The 18,995-nt window shown below is 39.9% G+C and overlaps 1 pseudogene; it reads right to left on the bottom strand.

The window, feature by feature from the left end:
• Window positions 1-11,297: 11,297 nt before the first annotated feature.
• Window positions 11,298-11,477, bottom strand: LOC148121370 (Nuclear RNase P; annotated as a pseudogene).
• Between the last annotated feature and the right edge of the window lie 7,518 nt (window positions 11,478-18,995).

Genomic DNA, 18,995 nt, shown 5'->3' on the forward strand with positions numbered 1-18,995 from the left:
CATATAAAGCTTATAGTATGGCATTTTGTATTGCTTTATCCAGTCTTTATGCTCCAACATACTTTCTGCCACTTCCTCTAAAATATTTCCCGAGCCTCAGAGAGCATTATATAAGCATCTTATTTAGGCTTTGTGCTTTAAAAATACTTACTGTTGTCCTGGGAACTGACAAGCAGTTGAAGAAGGGCTGCAAAGATGGGATATGGATTTGGAAGACTTTCACATCTACAGCATTGGTCAAATATCCAGAAAATCATCTAGCTGAGTAGCCTTCCAAATCTGAAAATATGCTGTACTACTAAATCTGGGCTTGTGCTTGAAAATTTCAAGTTACAGGTGACATTCTTTGTGGGTGTCTAGGGGAGCATTGACATGTGAGTTCTTATCTCTAGAGGCCTGTTAGCATTTTGCCTGGGAGTGTTTACAAGGATGTTGTGGAATAACAGTTCAGGGAATAGAACCTGCAATATCAGTTCAGTAGGGGTATAGCCATGTTAGGCAGGAAAATAACAAGGACAAACATCATTGAAGTCTCTGCACACATCATAGAATTCTTGATTGAAATCATTGCTTTTATTTTTCATTATTTAAAACAATTTTCAATTTCAGATATATTTGATCATATTCTTCCCCTTCCATAATATAAAGATTTTTCATAAAATCTTGGTATGACCTCAACCTAAACTTTATTTCAGCTTAGTGGTTTTTTTTTGCATAGAAAGTATCAACTTTTTATTACCACAATCTAGTTTGGTTCATTATTTTCATATTTGTTTATATGGAAAGTATTTTCTTTAGCCCCCAACCTACCTGGACTGACTGTAAGCAGCGTTTAAGTTCCCTTTTAACTGCTGAGGAAAGGGGTGGGATCATAAACCACAATCATGAAGGCTGTGATAAGTTCAGGCCCATAGGGTCTGAAGCAGAAATACGAGGTGACTGCATATTGCCCTCAGACTTAACAAATTGGGAATCAAAAGATGATCAAGGTGTGAGAGTTCTTGTCACTTATTGCCTGTCCCTACTTACTGAAATGAAAGTATCAGTCAAAAAGTTTAGTACAGTTCTTTACAGAATATTTAATATTCTGACATGAAGTCTTAGTCTTTAAATTATACAAGTATTAAATATTATAGGTCAATAGTTGTTCATGTTTGTTATACATGCAGTCAGATTAATTAGGTTCTTTAGGTCCATAGAGATTGTATTCTGCCTAGATAGGTAATCTCCAACCACTTCATGGATCTGTAACTCATGGTATTTAAATAACTTAGGGTTCCGTTGACATGAGACATGATTGCTCCTAACAGCACCAATCTATTCCTGAAATAATGTTGAGGAATAAAGACACTGCACTCAGAGTTTGTTTTATTTTTGGCACAATTGGCCTTTGGGCAAGGAACTGCCCATGCCTCAACCGCTGACAAATTACATGGTGTCCAGACTGGATAAACAGGACACAGAGAAAAGGACTGCCAAACCTTGCCAAGACAGGGTAAGAGGGCTCTAAAAAATTCTCTGCCTCTGAAAATATTCTGTCAGTTATGCTAGGTGTTAGCCAAAGTTCGTTGCTTTGAGGTTGTAAATGAGAATTTGGGAGATCACTCAGGTAGTCAATTGTCTCCACTATAAACTGCTCGAATCAAGTAATATTATTTCCCTTTTCAGGCCTTAGATTCAATGGAGTTGAAGTTTAGATAGTTGTAGTTATCTTCCTGTTATTATTTATCCAAGCCTATTTCTGATGCAAGACTTAGACTCTTTGGAACAGAATGTTTATTAAAACATTTATCATGTGTTCCTTGCTTAATATAGTTTATGCTGTTTTTAATTTTATACTTGATATCTGTTCCTATTGTATAGTGTTTGTTATTGGGTTTAGATCACTCTTGTTTAGAGAAAAAGGGGAGGTGATGAGGAAGCCTTCTTAACCTATTATCTTTAAGATGTGGGACCAAGTTAGGGTGTGGCTTTCTGGGATCCAGAGAAAAACGGGAGCATGGCCCAGGTGTACTCACTCTGTGTGTGGTTCCCTTGAGGCACAGCTGAGCTTGGACTTTTAATTCCTGTTCCATGAGTTTTCCCCTGATAATAAATAAAAATATATTTATTATTTTATCTATTAGCTAGCCTGGTTATTTTTCAAATCATGCTAATGTCTATAAGAAGTCAACAAATCTCACAAAGATATTGAAGTTACTTCAGAGAAATCAGTGTCTTAGGAGGTTTACCAGTTAATTTTCATTGATTTGGACAACCCACAAACCACAAAGTGGGATTTTGATTGCTTTTATTTTCCAATTTTGTGCAGGTATTCACAGAGGGTTAGAGAAATTACAGGTACTTGAAGGAATATATAGGTTCTTGTATTCAGATATAGCTTAGAAGTCTTTCAAAATAAAGATCAAGTTTAGAGGAAAGATAGAAGACTTTTTAGCATAATGGTAGTGCATTCAGAGAAGGACCCAAGGGAGGTCAGATGACCTACTCTACCCAAGTCAGGATCAAGGAAAGCCAATGTGCTTAATGTAAAGAGAAAGGACCCTGGAAAATAAATGCCCAAAGATTCACAGAACAAAAAATGACACCTGATCCTCAGTGTGACTGCATTGAATAAAAGAGGATATCTCTGCTCTCTTGGCAAATATTTGGTTTCCAGACAATCTTTTTGTTACTCATTATCTGGGACACAAAAATAAGGAGTCTGTTCAAGCCCAAGACAACAGATTTTTCTTTTGACACTGCAAAAAGAGTGATCATAAAGTCAGCAGAACCACTATATATTAAGCCCTTTCTCAATTCTCATCTTCTTGACAAAGTCACATGTTCTAGAATGTCCCACATACACCAGCAAGGAAGAAAATTGGATTAGACAGTAGGGTACATTATGATAGAAGACTTGTGGGTTCTTTCAGAAGTATGGCCCATCGCACCTGAAGGCTTAGGGACATCCCTTCTCTTAAAAATTCATCAGAGAAAACAACTGGGATCAACTTATCTATGTCACTAGCTACTACTAGACTTAATTAATTAATTTAAGATAAACTAAAGTATATTCTGAAGAAACGAAGCTCACTCTAGGATCTCCATGGAAATGTAATTATTTAACTTCTTTTACTTATAATTGCCCAATTCTCCTATATATCAGCATGTTTAAACATATTAAGATGTAGTTTCTGGCTCTTTTAGGGACAAGGAAGGACTACACATTTGACCTTGCTAGATGTATGACAGATAAATATTTCAAAATGAGGTCTTGTGGGAGTATGTTTTCTAATCTACATCCATCACCAAGTAGACATGTATAACAGAGATAAAGGTAAGAACTACTCCCTACATGGCTTCTCACAGTTAAGTCCAACATAAACTTCTTAAAATAGAAATATAGAAATTTCAGTTATATTTATATTCTTACTTACAACAGAAGAAATCATATATTCATATGCTTTGGGAACATGAGCCTTAACTATTCAAGACCAAAATTTTTTTTCAAAGTTTATTAAATTATAAAAGTTTCCATTTCCGCCCCTCCTCCCAACACCCTCCCACCCCAACACTCCCTCTCCTCCTCCCTCTCCATCCCTAAGATCAGTCAGGGTTTCCTGCCCTGTGGGAAGTTCAAGTTCCTCCCACCTCCCTCCATGTCCAGGAAGGTGAGTATCCAAACAGACTGGATCCCAAAAATCCAGTATATGCAGAGGAAACAAGTCCCAGTGTCACTGTCAATGGCTTTTCAGAAAGACTCCGGGCGGGCCACATTCAGAGAATCCGGCCACATTCAGAGAATCTGGTTGGATCACGTGGTCGTTCATTCCCAGTCCAACTGGCCTTGGTGAACTCTCATTAGATCAGTCCCCATGTATCAGTGAGTGATGGCACCCCTCGCGGTTCTGATTTCCTTTTTCATGTTCATCCTCCTTCTGCTCCTCATTTGGACCTTGGGGGTCTCACTCCAGTGCTCCAATGTGGGTCTCCAACTGTATCGTCATCCATCGTCAGATGAAGGTTCCCTCTGGTCTTGCCTTCTTTGCTCACATTCTCTTTCCTTCTGCTTCTCGTTTGGACCTAGGGAGCTAAGTTCTGTGTTCCAATGTGGGTCTCTGTCTCTATCTCCATTCATCGCCAGATGAAGGTTCTGGGACTCTTGTCTATTTCCATTCTCCAGGAGGATAACTACATTATTTTCTTCAGGTTCACCTTCTTATTTAGCTTCTTAGGATCACGAATAATAGGCTCAAAGACCTTTAATTATGGCTAGAATCCACTTATGAGTGAATAAATACCATATTCCTCTTTTTGGGTCTGGTTTACCTCACTCAGTAAAGCGTTTTCTATGTCCATCCATTTCCAAGCAAAATTTAGATATCATTGTTTTTTACCGCTGAGTAAAACTCTAATGTATATATGCTCCACACCTTCTTTAACCATTCTTCTATGGAGGGACACCTAGGTTGTTTCCAGGTTCTGGCTATTATAAATAGTGCTGCTATGAACATAGTTGAACACATGCTTTTGTGGTATGATAGGGCATCTCTTGGGTATATTCCCAAGAGTGGAATTGCTGGGTCTTGAAGGAGGTTGACTCCCAGTTTCCTGAGAAACCGCCACACTGATTTCCACAGTGGCTGCACAAGTTTGCATTCCCACCAACAATGGATGAGAGTTCCCCTCTCTCCACATCCTCTCCAGCATAGGCTATCATTGGTGTTTTTGACTTTAGCTAATCTGACCGGTGTAAAATGGTATCTCATAGTTGTTTTGATTTGCATTTCCCTGATCGCTAAGGATGTTGAGCATTACCTTAAGTGTCAAGACCAAAATTTAAAAGGCCTAATGATATAATTAACCAGGATACACAACATTGGTGAGACTCTTTTGGATAATTAAAGAAAAAAATTGATTCCCTACCAAAACTGGTCTTATGAAACAGGTAAAAGACATGTTTGTTACTTTCTAAAAATGTGAGAACTTTATGCTACTTTACATGAAAATTCTAGTTTATGCTGATAATTCAGTAGTTATGTGGGAAACTTTAGATATGATTCAAAACAAATTAGACAAAGGGGCAAAAGGGTAAGCTGCAGCTTCTAGTTGCTAGCAATATCTTTTGTCTTGGTGTTCTTGGATCACCACATTTTCAATAGTCATATCTGAGACCACCCTTTTACTACAACAGGATATAATGAGTAACCTTGCATTTTAAATTAGATGCTTACATATATTAAAGAAATTAACTCTGTTAAAATATTATAGAGATTTGTACAGCATTGTTCTTGCTATTCAGTGTTTTGGGTTTTTTTTTTTTGCTTCTCCATATGAAGTTGAGTATTGTTCTTTTAGGGTCTGTGAAGAATTGTGTTGGGATTTTGATTGGGATTGTATTGAATATCTGGTTGCTTTTGGTATTATTATCATTTTTATTATGTTTATCTTGCCTATCTGAGAGTAAAAGAGATATTTCCATTTTCTAATATCTTCTTTATTTTGTTTCTAAGAAACTTACACAACTGATTTTCTGATTTTCTGCAAGGAATCCAATATTGTAAAAATGCAGAAAGGTAACATTTTCTCAGAAATGTTGCTGGCACAACTGAATTCAACATGTAAAATATTGCAAATAGATACATATCTATCTTCATGCACAAAACACAAGTTGAAATGGATCAAGTGCTTCTACACAAAACAAGTTACATTGAACCTGATAGAAGAGAAAGTGAGAAGTAGCCTTGAATGCATTGGCACAGTGGATCATTTCCTAAATATAACACCAATGTCATAGACACTAAGAGGAAAAGTCAGTAAATGGGACTTCCTGAAACTGAAAATCTTCTGTAAGGCAAAGAGCATGGTAAATAAGATAAAACAATAACATACAAAATGGGAAAAGATCTTCATTAACCCCACATCTGACAGAGTGCTGATTTCCAAATTGCATAAAGAAACCAAGAAACTAGATATCAAAATACAAAATAATCCAATTAAAAATGAGGTACAGAGCTGAACAGAGATCTCAGAATAATTTCAAATGAACTAAAGACATTTAAGGGATTGCTCACCATTCTTAATCATCACCATTCTGCATCATAGAAATGCATATCAAAACGACTCTGAAATATTATTTGATAAACAGTGATAATGACTAACATCAAACATAATGAGGGCAACTTGTAGGTGGAGGTCTCTCCTTCATTCCTAGCTGCCCAGGTCATGAAATAATCACTCAGAAAATATATTATTTGCAATACTCTTTGGCCAATAACTTAAGCATATTAGTAGCTAGCACTTTGATTAGTAGCTCTATATATCTTTGGTTAATCTATTTCTATCAATCTGTTTATTGCCACATGGCTTTCACTTACAGGCAAGGTTCTAGCATGTCTGTCTTCTGCAGGCAGATACATGTATGTCTTCTACCTTCTTTCTCCTAGCATTCAGGTTAGTTTTCCTGCCTAGCTCTATTTTGCCCTTTCATAGTCCAAAACAGCTTCTTTCTTCATTAACCAATAAAAGCAACACATATAAAGAAGTTCTTTCCACACTGTTAGCTTATGTTGGAGAGGATGTGTAGAGTCAGGGAACATTCTATTACTGCTGATAGGAGTACAAACTGTAATAGTCACTTTGAAAATTAGTATGGAGGTTTATCAGACAATTGGGAATTAATCTACCACAAGACCCAGTGATATACTTCTGAGTATATGTCAAAAGGATGCTTAATCATACCACAAGGACACTTTCTCAACAATGTTTATTGCAGCATTATTTATAATATCCAGAACCTGGAAACAACATATATGTCCCTCATTTGAAGAATGGATAAAAGAAATGTGGTACATTTGCACAATGGAGTATTACTCAGCTTTAAAAAACAATGACATTGATCCCCAAACCCATCCCAACCCAAGAAAGCCCCAAAGATCTAGGGCAGCCTCCTCACACCTGGAAAAACCCATCTTGAGTGAGGTAACCAAGACCCCAAAAGATAAACATGGCATGTACTCACTTATAAGTAAATATTAGACATAAAGCAAAGGAGAACCAGCCCATATTTCACAACCCAGAGAATCAAAGAAACAAGGAGTACTCTAAGAATGACAAAAACGGATCCTGCTGGGAAGGGAAAACAGATAACATCTGTTGAGTAAAATGTGAGTATGAAGGAAGGAGATACATAGGGTGTAAGGTGAGTGGGGAGAGTGAGGAGAACATAAGGGAATGGGATAGCTAAGATGGGGGGATTTACAGTGAGGGAGAGCAAGGAGAGAGATGAATTGATAGAGGGAGCCATTATGGGGTTAGCAAGAAACCTGGTACTAAGGATATTCCCAGTAATCCACAAGGATGATCCCAACTAAGAATATAAGTAATAGTGGAAATGGTGCCTTACCTGCCCTTTCCCTGTAACCAGATTGATGACTACCAAAATTGTCATCATAGAACTTTCATCCTGTAATTAATGGAACCCAGACAGAGAAATCCACAACAAAGCTCCTGGAGTTCAGTTATAGAGAGGGATGAGCTATAATATGAGCAGAAGAGTCAAGACCCATAATGGGGAAACCCACAGAAACAGCTGACCTGAGTTAGTGGGAGCTCAATGATTCTGAACTGATAACCAAGGAACCTGCATAGCACTGAACTAGGACCTCTGAATGTGGGTAACAGTTGTATGACTTGGGCAGTTGGTGGGGCTACTGACTGTGTTACCAATATTTATTCCAAGTGCATGAACTGGCTTTTTAAAACCCTTTACCTATGGAAGGGTAACTTACTCAGCCTAGATACAGAGAGGAAGACTTTGATCCTCCTTCAAGTGATTTGACAGACTTTGTTGACTCCCCATAGAAGGCCTTACCCTCTCTGAAAGATGGGTGTGGAATGTGGTAGGAGGAAGGTAGGAGAAGTGGGATAAGGGAACTGGGTTTGGTATGTAAGATAAAATAATTGTTGTTTAAAAAAGAAAAAAAAATAATTTGTAGGCAAATGGATGGAACTATAAAAAACCATCCTGAGTGAGGTAACGCATTATCAGGAAAACAAACACAGTAAGAACTCACTCATAAGCGGATACTAGATGTAAAGAAAAAGATAACCAGACTACAATCCACAGTTCCAGAGACCTAGGTAACAAGGTAGACCCTAATAGGGACACATGGATTTCCCTGGGAAGGAGAATTAGATGAGATATCTTGGAAAAACTGGAGATTAGAGTGATAAAGGAGAGGGGATAGGGGATGAGAACATGAGGGGGTGAGATGTTTGAGGGGAAAGAGAGACAGAGTGGAAGAACAATGAAAGAGAGATCTTGATAAAGAGAGGCATTATGGGATTAGCCACTATGGTGCTAGAAGAGTTCCAAAGAGTCCACAAGGATGACCCCAGCAAAGTCTTCTAGCAGAGGTTGAGATAGTACCTGTACTGACTTTTCCCTGCAATCAGATCGGCAAATACCCAATCTATCATCCTAGAGCCTTAATCCAGCAACTGATTGAATCAGATGCAGAGATCTACAAGCAATAACCAGGCTTATTTCTTGGAATCCAATCATAGAGATGGAGAAGGGAATGTGCGAACATGGAAGGTCTAGATAATGATGAAGAAATCTAAAGATATGGCTGAACCAAGCTCACAGAAACCCATGAACTCTAGATTGACAGTTGTTAGTCTCTATGGAACTTAGCTATCTCTTCCATGTGTGAAAGACAGTGGTGAAGCTTGGACTATCCAAGCGGCACCTGGAAGTAGGACTAGAATTTGGTGCTTGAGCTAGCTTGTTGGAGCCATTTTGCTGTGGTAGGATGCCATGCTCAGCCTTATTGCAGAGAGAAGGGACTTGGTTATCCTAACTTAATGTGCAAGATTTTGTTGACTCCACATGGAGCTCTTACCCATTGGAAGGTGGGGATCAGGCTTGGGCAGAGAGGAGGCAAATAGGGGTGAGAAGTGGGTAAGAACTATGCTTGGAATGTAAAGTGAAAATAAAACAAGCAAATAAATAAATATTTATATGCAGACTTGGTATTAACCTGCATCCCACATGAATGAATGTTTAATTCAAATAATCTAGAGGCACTGGGCAAAAGTAATGGCTAAAGATATTCAGCTTTGCGCCAGCTAATATCTTTAGTAGCCACTGACGTCTTTCATAACATTTTTAAGGGTGAAATAGTGGCAATTTTCACTCTAACCAGAATGGTGTATATGTTGTGAAATGACTAACTTCCCACTTTGGCATTTGTGAAATATCTTATCACTGTTTAACAGGCTGTATGCCAGTTTCTTTATCACTGTACTCAGGGAGGGAGAGAGAGAGAGAGAGAGAGAGAGAGAGAGAGAGAGAGAGAGAGATTCCACATAGTTGAGGAAAATGAAACAGTTTCTCATAGAGTTGCAAATTCCACAAAGAAAATATAATTTTTAAAAAATTCTTCTTCTAGTCCTCTAGCTTCTGGGTGGCAAAACTTTGTCTTGGCCTTGCTGACAGTGTTAATAACTCATTTAACTATAACCCAAATGATAGAATGAAACGTCCTCTTGGTTTATGCCCAAGAGTGGTAGAGCTTGATCTTGAGATAGATGGATTCTCCACTTTCTCAGGGGTCATCATATTGATTTTCATAGTTGTTATAAAAGTTTTCACATCATCCTAATACAGGCAACATTCCTCAAGAAGGTTCATTGCATCTTTATGCATAACAGAATGCAATGGAAAAGCCTCAGTTTTCCTCAGAAGAAGTTCTAACCTAATGAGAGACAGAAATGGAGTAGGTTCAGAATGTAGATAAACTATGGAGGGACTTGGAGCGGTTCAGGGAGGAGAAACTATAATACATGATATGAGAAATGCTTTTCAATAAAAAGAAAAAAATTATAATAAGAATAGCATCTACAGTTGGTTTGTCTGGTGCTCTCTGCGGGGCGCCATCCTGTCCAGCAGGAATGAACCCCACCAAAAACGAGAATTCCTTCTCTGGTCACATCTTTATTTGGAGCATTCCCTTGAGGAAAATTGGGGGAAGGGACGATAGAGCAGGGACGAGAGAAAGCTTAGAGAGAGAGGTAGGGTCCCGAGGCATCTGCTTTTAAACGGTGGAGCGGCTTGAACGCTGTCCTGATTGGTTAATGCCATTCTGCTGGTCTGAGCATGTGCAGGCAAGGGTGCAGGCAGGGGTGCTCAGCCCCACATGGCTACCTCCAAACTGCAGGACCACCTGTGCCTCCAGGTGGCTCCCAACATCTCCCCCTAATTATTGTCTTTAAGAGCAATAAGGCAAAACTATTTTCCAATCTGGTCCCCACCTAGACGCAGCATGCCAAGGATATCTGCTCCCACCCATCCCCAAGGAGGGAAAAGGCAAAATAGAGTCAGTCATAAAATTGTTAAGAGATAAGAGGTTGCACAGGGTGTTGCTCAAGTCGATGGTGTGAAACAGCTGCTCTTGGCACTGCCCAGAGGGTCATCTCTGCTGTCTCCGCACGAATCTTCCACAGCAGGACACTCAGCATCCACTGGGTCATCTTTCTTCTTTACTTCTCTTGTCAGTCTCGCTGGCATCCAGATGTATGTCAGCATTCCTAGAAAAACATAAACAAAACTCTCCTCCCAAATTAACATTTAAGAGTATTAAAAACTCTCAGTGTAAAAATTCAGCACAATCAGTACTGGAAGTAGGCTGGTTTTGAACTTAGAGATCTGCAGGTCTCTGCTTCAAAAAGCAAATCTTGTTTGCCTGTACCAGCAAAATTTTGAATTAAAAATTAAGTGTAAAGAATGCAAGAGAAATCCTTTCTCTGGGGGAAGCTGTCACTGGTAGTGTAGTCCCCCTCTATTGTTTAAAAACCAAAGCAGTTGTCACTGGGAATTGAACTTAGGACCTTTGGAAGAGCAGTCAGTGCTCCTAACCTCTGAGCCATCTCTCCAGCTCCCCTATTCAGATGAAAAAACCTCTAGGTAACATTGTTTATTTCACCCGTTGCCAGGGGCAATAGGTAATGATAACCAGGTTGACGCGCCTTTATTATGATAATTAGGACCAGTTCTTTGAGGGAGAATGGACGTCGATCATCTGGCTACTTCCTGCTGACAAAGGGGCGATGTTTGGGGGATAAATGTTTTTATCTGACTGAATTTTTGGCGACAAATGTTTTTATCTGACTAAATTCTTGGCGACCTTGGCTGAGGGCGGCGGCAGCGGACGGCGGCGGCAGCAGACGGCGGCGGCTGCCATAGCTCCGCCTCTGAGGCCCAATGTGGCGCGCTCCGCATGGCCCCGCCCCGGGCCGTGCGCGGGCTCGCCGTTTCACCTCAGGCAATGAACTCGCACCACCGGCTGTGAGTCTTTTTCAAGCTCCAGCGAGGGGGGGCATCCGCCCACCCGTGGAGGGCCCGGTCTGCCCGCGCGCAGAGCCCCGTTCTCTGGGAACTCACCTCCCCGCTCGCCCATGTTGCTATGGAAACACAGTTTTTCCGCAGAGCCGATTCAGCTCCTCTCTGCCTTCTATGGCGCCGCTGCTCACCACGCAGCTTCCGCCTCAGTCAGGCGAGTCCACTCAGGTGCTGAAAAAGTCCTCCAAAAACCATAGCCCCGCCAGAAGGCCGGGACATATAGCCTCTGATGTCACACGGACTTTAGCCCGCCCGTCGCCATGGCGATCTGGCTGTTCGTAGGCCTCCAGCTAACTCCCCGCCAGCAACTGGTTAACATGGCCACGCCTCCCGAACGAGCTAGCACTGGAGAGTGCAATTTTGCGTCTCCCTCCTGAGTAGCTGGGATTACAGGTGTGCACCACCGTGCCTGGCCCACTTCCGTGTTTTTAATCAGGCATTACCGCTCAAAGGCGGGCCGGCTGCCGCCAGCACTCTCAGCACGATCAAGCAGCTTGTCTTTCTCAGTCAAAAAATTAAAGTTTTTTGTACGTGAGAGCCAGAGACTGAGCTCTCTTAACAAAATTAGGCGAAAATCACCTCCAAAAGCTCTGTGGCTCTTTAAGAACAGGGAAGGCAGTGATCAAGTTCGCCTCCCTACGAGACTGTTGCCTCCAAGTCTCTTATCAGCGAGTACGCAGGTGGACGGAGAGGGAGCGGAAGCCGCGGTCTCCCGTACCCCATCGTCCTCAAAGTCCCGCCTTAGTTACCTCGCCTTTTTTGCTGCTGTTTACATTCCTCCTGCACTGAACTTAAGGGATTTTTCTTCCCCGTTGCTTTCTGTACCTTCTTTCAGATACCTTAACTTTGATTTTTTTTTTTTGTATTTTCTTTTCTATTTAGGCCTATCCTTTGAAATTCCTTTTTACATTTCTTTTCCTCCCCTTTCTGGGGATTTCAACCGACGTCACTCACCGCTCCATGTTCTCAGAGTTCTGAAATTCAAGGCTCTCTGTGCTGGTGTCTGATCTTGGCTTTTTCTCCCGGGCTTTCTCAGGGTCCCCCGGCGTAGTTGTCAGGGTCCCTCAGCGTCCCGGAGTTTCGAGCACCAGTTGCGGGGCGCCATCCTGTCCAGCAGGAATGAACCCCACCAAAAACGAGAATTCCTTCTCTGGTCACATCTTTATTTGGAGCATTCCCTTGAGGAAAATTGGGGGAAGGGACGATAGAGCAGGGACGAGAGAAAGCTTAGAGAGAGAGGTAGGGTCCCGAGGCATCTGCTTTTAAACGGTGGAGCGGCTTGAACGCTGTCCTGATTGGTTAATGCCATTCTGCTGGTCTGAGCATGTGCAGGCAAGGGTGCAGGCAGGGGTGCTCAGCCCCACATGGCTACCTCCAAACTGCAGGACCACCTGTGCCTCCAGGTGGCTCCCAACAGCTCTCAAACTTTTAACATTGTTGTTAAAAGTTGTTGTGACTACAAGCACTATTTCCTTGTGATAATTCTTTCCCTCCATTTCTTCCCACCTATCTAACCCTTCTTCTACATAGCACTCTCAGCATTGACAGGCTCAGTTTGATGAAGCCATTCCATGTAGGACTGAGTGTTCCAAAATCCCATACTCTCTGCAGACTTTGCAGTTGTGAATCTCAATGTCAGTCTCTGATGATGAATGAGTGAGGTACTGATTTACAAGTATAGCAGAACATCATTAAGAATCATATTACTGAAGTGTTACATAGCAGAAAAATAATATTTTATTTTCTCTGGATCCATGAGCAATCTCAGGAATGGGTTACATCTCATGCAGTAGGCCCCAAATACAGACATGTTTCTCCCACTATTCTATCAACATATCTTGTAGTCGGTTCCCCTTTATAAGTTGCAGGTTTTGTAGTTGATTATTACTTTTATCCTTTGGTAGTGTGTAGAATAGCATTTAGGACAATGAACACTGCTCCGTAGGAGAGAAGGTTCTAGAGAAGCATCAGTTTTACTTCTCTGTGTTCAATGAGATACGTAAGTTATAGAGCATTACTATTATGTTTTAATTCAATGAATAGCTTTGGCAATAGCCAGAGATGTTTGGGGCTTTCCAATCGCTGCTTTGGCTAATACCAAAAATAGATATAACCCTATCCTGGCACTAGACATATTTCACACATTAACTTAATAGTGAAATATGTCGAGTTGGTATGTTGCTTCCCTCATTATTTGGTGCTTCCTCTTACATTTCCTTCATATACACACATACATTAGAAAACATGTTTTCATATGGCCATTCAAATGGATATTAGTGTTAGTTGTGCCAACATCATATTTCATACTAGTCTCTTTGGTTTCCCTCTCTAGCTAATCCCCAACTAGAGTTCTACCCACTTTTCTCAGTAAATGTAAATGCTATATCCCCTTCCTTGAGAGATTTATCGCACAGCTCCTACATGATAACTAACATCTGTGGATAAATTATTATAGCATACCTAACAAAGGATTAAAATCTATCACCCATTTATAAGTGAAAACATACTACTTTTGAGGGGGGGATCTAAAAAACACTCTCTGGATGTTTTCCCTAGCTTCACTTATCATGTATTTGTTTGCATAAAAATTTTATTTATTTCTAAAGGATGAGCAATATTTAATATCTTAAATATACAAAATTTTGATTTTCAATTCATATGGTTTTAAACATCTAGACTATTTCCAATTTCTTGTTATTATGAATAGAATAGCAATGAACATGGTTTAACAACTGTCTCTGTGGAAGGATAAAACATCCTTTGGGTGTATGTTGAAGAGGGATGTATACAGCTGAATCTTGAGACAGATCTATCCCCACTTTTCTGAGGAAATGTCACACTTATTTCTATAATGGTTTACTAGTTGCACTAATGCCTGCAATGAGTAAATATTCTTCTGTCCTCAAATCCTCACCAGCAAGAGTTGTGATTTGATTTATTGACCGTAGCTATTATGACACTATTTAGATGAAATCTCAAAACTGTTTGAATTTTTACTTCCCATGAATATTCCTGTTAAGAATATAGAATACTTCTAATTCCATCCATTTGCACACAGTATTCAAAATGCCATTGTTCTTTTTCTTTTTTAACCACTGAGTAGCACTCTAATGTGTAAATTGCCACACTTTCTTTATCCATTCTTCAATTGTGGGGCATCTAGGTTGTTTCCATGTTCTGGCTATTACAAATAATGCTACTATGAATGCAGTTGAACAAATGTTTTTGTAGTATGATTGAGCATCTATTTGATGTATTCCCAAGAGTGGGATTGCTGGATCCTGAGGTAGGTTGATTCCCAATTCTCTGAGAAACTGCCATACTGTTTTCCAAAGTGGTTGGACAAGTTTGCATTCCCAACAGCAATGGATGAGTGTTCCCCTTACTCCTCTCTAGCATGAGTTATCATTAGAGTTTCTGATCTTAGTCATTTTGACAGGTGCAATATCGTATCTTAGTGTTATTTTAATTTGCATTTCCCTGATAGCTAAGGAAGTTAAACATTTCCATAAGTATCTTTTGGCTGTTTGAAATTCTTCTGTTGAGAAGTCTCTATTTAGTTCAGTACCCCGTTTTTTAATTGGGTTATATAGAATTTTACTGTCTAATTTCTTGAGTTCTTTATATATTTTGAAGATTAGTCCTTTGTCTGATGTGGGGTAGGTGAAGATACTTTCCCATTCAGTAGGCTGCATTTTTGTCTTATTGACTGTGTCCTTTGCTTTACAGAAGCTTCTCGGTTTCAGGAGGTTCCATTTATTTATTGTTGCTCTTAGTGTCTGTGATACTGGGGTTATATTTAGGAAGTTGTCTCTTGTGCTCATGCATTGAAGACTGCTTCCCATTTTCTCTTCTATTAGGTTCAGTGTGATCAGATTTATAATGAGGTCTTTAATCCATTTGGACTTGAGTTTTGTGTGTGGCAATAGATATGGATATAATTTAATTCTTCCTCATGTTGACATCCAGTTATGCCAGCATCAGTTATTGAAGATGTTTTCTTTTTTACATTGTATAATTTTTGCTTTTTGTCAAAAATCAGGTGTTCATAGGTTTGTGGATTAATAGCCATGTCTTCAATTTGATTCCATTGGAAAACGTCTTGGTTTTTATGCCAATACCAAATGGTTTTTATTATTACATTCAATTGGATGGAATTAGAAAACACTTTTCTGAAGTGAGGTAACCCAGAGCAAAAAAAAAAATGAACATCGTATGTACTCACTCATCAGTGGATACTAGCTATAAACAAAGAACATTGAGCCTATAGTTCATGATCCTAAAGAACTAAGTAATAAGGTGAACTCAAAGAAAATGATATATAGACCCACCTGGAAATTAGAAGCAATCAAGATTGCCTGACAAAATTGGGAACACAGGATTTGGGGTAGAAGGAAAGTTAGAATGAGAAGAGTAGGGGAGAAGGGTAGGGTTGTATAGAACTCGAGATGGGATACTCGAGATAGAGGAAGGACAGAGATGAATGCAAGGAAAGAGATATATTGAGTGAAGGAGCCATTATGGAGTTAGCAAGAAACCTGGCTCTAGAAAAATTCCCAGGAATCCACAAGGATGACCCCCAGGTAATACCCTATGCAATAGAGAGAGTGCCTGAACTGGCATTTCCCTGTAGTGAGACTGATGATTATCTTAATATAACCATGAAACTTTCATCTAACAACAGATGGAAACAGAGGCAGTCTCCCACATTGGTGCACTGAACTGAGCTCCCATGGTACAGTCAAAGAGTAGAAGGAATGAGAATATGAACAAAGAGGTCAAGACCATGAAGGGTTTATCCACTGAAACAGTTTACTTGGGCTAATGGGAGCATACCAACTCCATCTGGATTTGGAAGGAACAACATAGGACCAAACTAGTACCTCTGAATATGGTTGACAGTTGCGTATCTGGGGCAGATAGAGAGGCCACTGGCAGTGGCACTGGGATTCATCTCTACTGCATGTACTGACTTTTTTGAATCCTAATCACTTTGGATGTATTCTTTGCTCATCCTTGATGTAGTAGGGAGGTCCTTAGACCTTCCACAAAGCAAAATGCATTACCTTCTCTTAGGATTAGACAGGAGTGGGGTGGGAGAATGTGTGGTGGAAATGGGAGGAGGAGGAGGGAGTGAGAATTTGGATTGATCTTTTTTCAAATTTCCAAAATGATTATTTATAAATATTTGTTTACATTTAAAGGGGGATAAGATATAGAGATGAATACTTTGCATTTTATGGATCTTGGTCTATTGATACAAATTTAAGGTCAATTTTCTTATGTGTACATTTCTTTTTTTATTTTTAATTCAAAAATTTACACTTCTTCCCCTCCTCCTACCCCCTTCCTCCTTAAGGGAGGGCAGGGTACCCTGCCCTGTTGAAAATCCAAGGTCCTCCTCCCTCCATCCAGGCCTAGGAACGTGTGCATCGTAATAGACTAGGGTCCCAAGAAGTCAGCACACGCAGTAGAAACAGGCCCCAGTGCTGTTATCGATGGCTTCTCAGTCTGCCCCCATTGGCAGCCACATTCAGAGAGTCCGGTTTGATTACATGCTCATTCAGTCCCAGTCCAGCTGGATTTGGTGAGCTCCCATTAGATCAGGCACGCTGTCTCAGTGGATGGACCAACCCCTCATGGTCCTGAATTCCTTGTTCATCTTCTCCCTTCTTATGCTCCTCAACTGGACTTTATGAGCTCGATCCGTTGCTCTGATGAGGGTCTCTGTCTCTATCTCCATCCGTTGCTGGACGAAGATTCTATGGTGATACTCAAGATAATCATCAGAGTGATAGTGAGGCAAGGCCTGTTCAGGCACCCTTTCCTCTGCTGCCCAAGGACCTAACTGGGGACATCCCCATGGACATCTGGGATATCCTCTAGATTCAAGTCTCTTGACAACCCTAAAATGACTCCCTTAATGTAGATATCTTCCTCCCTGCTCCTATATCTGCCCTTCCTCCATCTCCACCCTCCCATTACCCCAAACTCTCTGCAGTCTTTCCTTTCTCCCTTCTCTACCCCCCTCTCCCCTTCCACCATCCAAACCCCTACCCCTACCCCCATGCCCCCAACTTTTGTCCAGTGATCTTGTTTGCTTCCAATTTCCAGGAGGATTTATATACAATTTTTCATTGGGTTCACCTTGTTATTTGGCTTCTCTAGGCTTGTGAACTATATAGGCTTAGTGTCCTTTGTTTATGGCTAGAGTCCACTAATGAGTGAATACATACCATATTCATCTTTTTGGGTCTGGGTTTTCTCACTCAGGATGGTGGTTTCTATTTCCATCCATTTGCATGCAAAATTCAGGATGTCAATGTTTTTTAAAGCTGAGTAGTACTCTAATGTGTATATATTCCACACTTTCTTTATCCATTCTTCCATTAAGAGGCATCTAGGTTGTTTCCAGGTTCTGGCTATTACAAATACACTGCTATGAACATAATTGAACAAATACTTTTGTAGTGTGATTGGGCATCTCTTGGGTATATTCCCAAGAGTGGTATTGCTGGATTCTGAGGTTTGTTAATTCCCAATTTCCTGAGAAACCGCCACACTGTCTTCCAAAGATGCTTGCACAAGTTTGCACTCCCACCAGTAACTGATAAAATCTTTGCCAATTCTATACCCTGCTACTTTGTTTGAAAGATGGTGTCCTTTACAGCACACAAGCTTTTCATTATCATGGGGTCCTATTTAATAAATATTTGGATTATTGCCTATGCTATCAATGTCTTCTTCTGAAAATCTTTTTCTGTTTCAGTAAGTTCAACTTTTTCTTCTATCAGATTTAGGATATTTATCTTATGTTAATATTCCTAATGTATTTGGAGTTGATTTTTGTTTGTGGTTATGAATAGGAAAAATAAATATATATATATATTTTTCTTATTTTATTTAGTTATCATATATATATGATATATGCATCATATATGTATATATATATGTATCATATGTGTATATATGATAGCTAAATAAGATAAGAAAAAATTGTATCAAAACATTTTTAAAATCTATTTATTTATTAAAAATTTCCACCTCCTCCCCTCCTTCCATTTTCCTCCCACTCTCCCCACTCCCTATCCCCTTCCCTCTCCAGTCCTTAGAGAAGTCAGAATTACACCTGACTTCTCAATGGAAACCATGAAAGCCAGAAAGTCTTGGATAGATGTGCTGCAGACACTAAGAGAACATAGATTCAAGCCCAGACTACTATACCCAGCAAGCCTGCATTCACTATCAATGGAGCACGTGATCAAAAATTCTTAATTAAAAAAAATAAAAAAAAATACTTTTATCCAGAGTTTGGTTTTTGTCGAAGTATGTACTCATTTTTGGAGAAAGTTCCAATGAGCAACTGAGATGAATGCATATTCATTTGTGTTTGGATGAGACATTCTACAAATATATGCTAGCTCCATTTATTTATGGCATTCTTTATCCTTAGAAATACCTTGTATGTTTTTTGTCTGGGTCATATGTCTATTGGCAAGTGTAGGATACTGAATCACTCACTATTACTATGTAAGACTCAATATAGGACTTAAGCCATGATTGACTTTCTTTTATGTGTTTGGTTTCTCTTGAGTTTGTGGTACAAATA

This window comes from Myodes glareolus, chromosome 7 (genome assembly GCF_982192425.1).
Source record: "Myodes glareolus chromosome 7, mMyoGla1.1, whole genome shotgun sequence".
Taxonomy (NCBI): Eukaryota; Metazoa; Chordata; class Mammalia; order Rodentia; family Cricetidae; genus Myodes; species Myodes glareolus.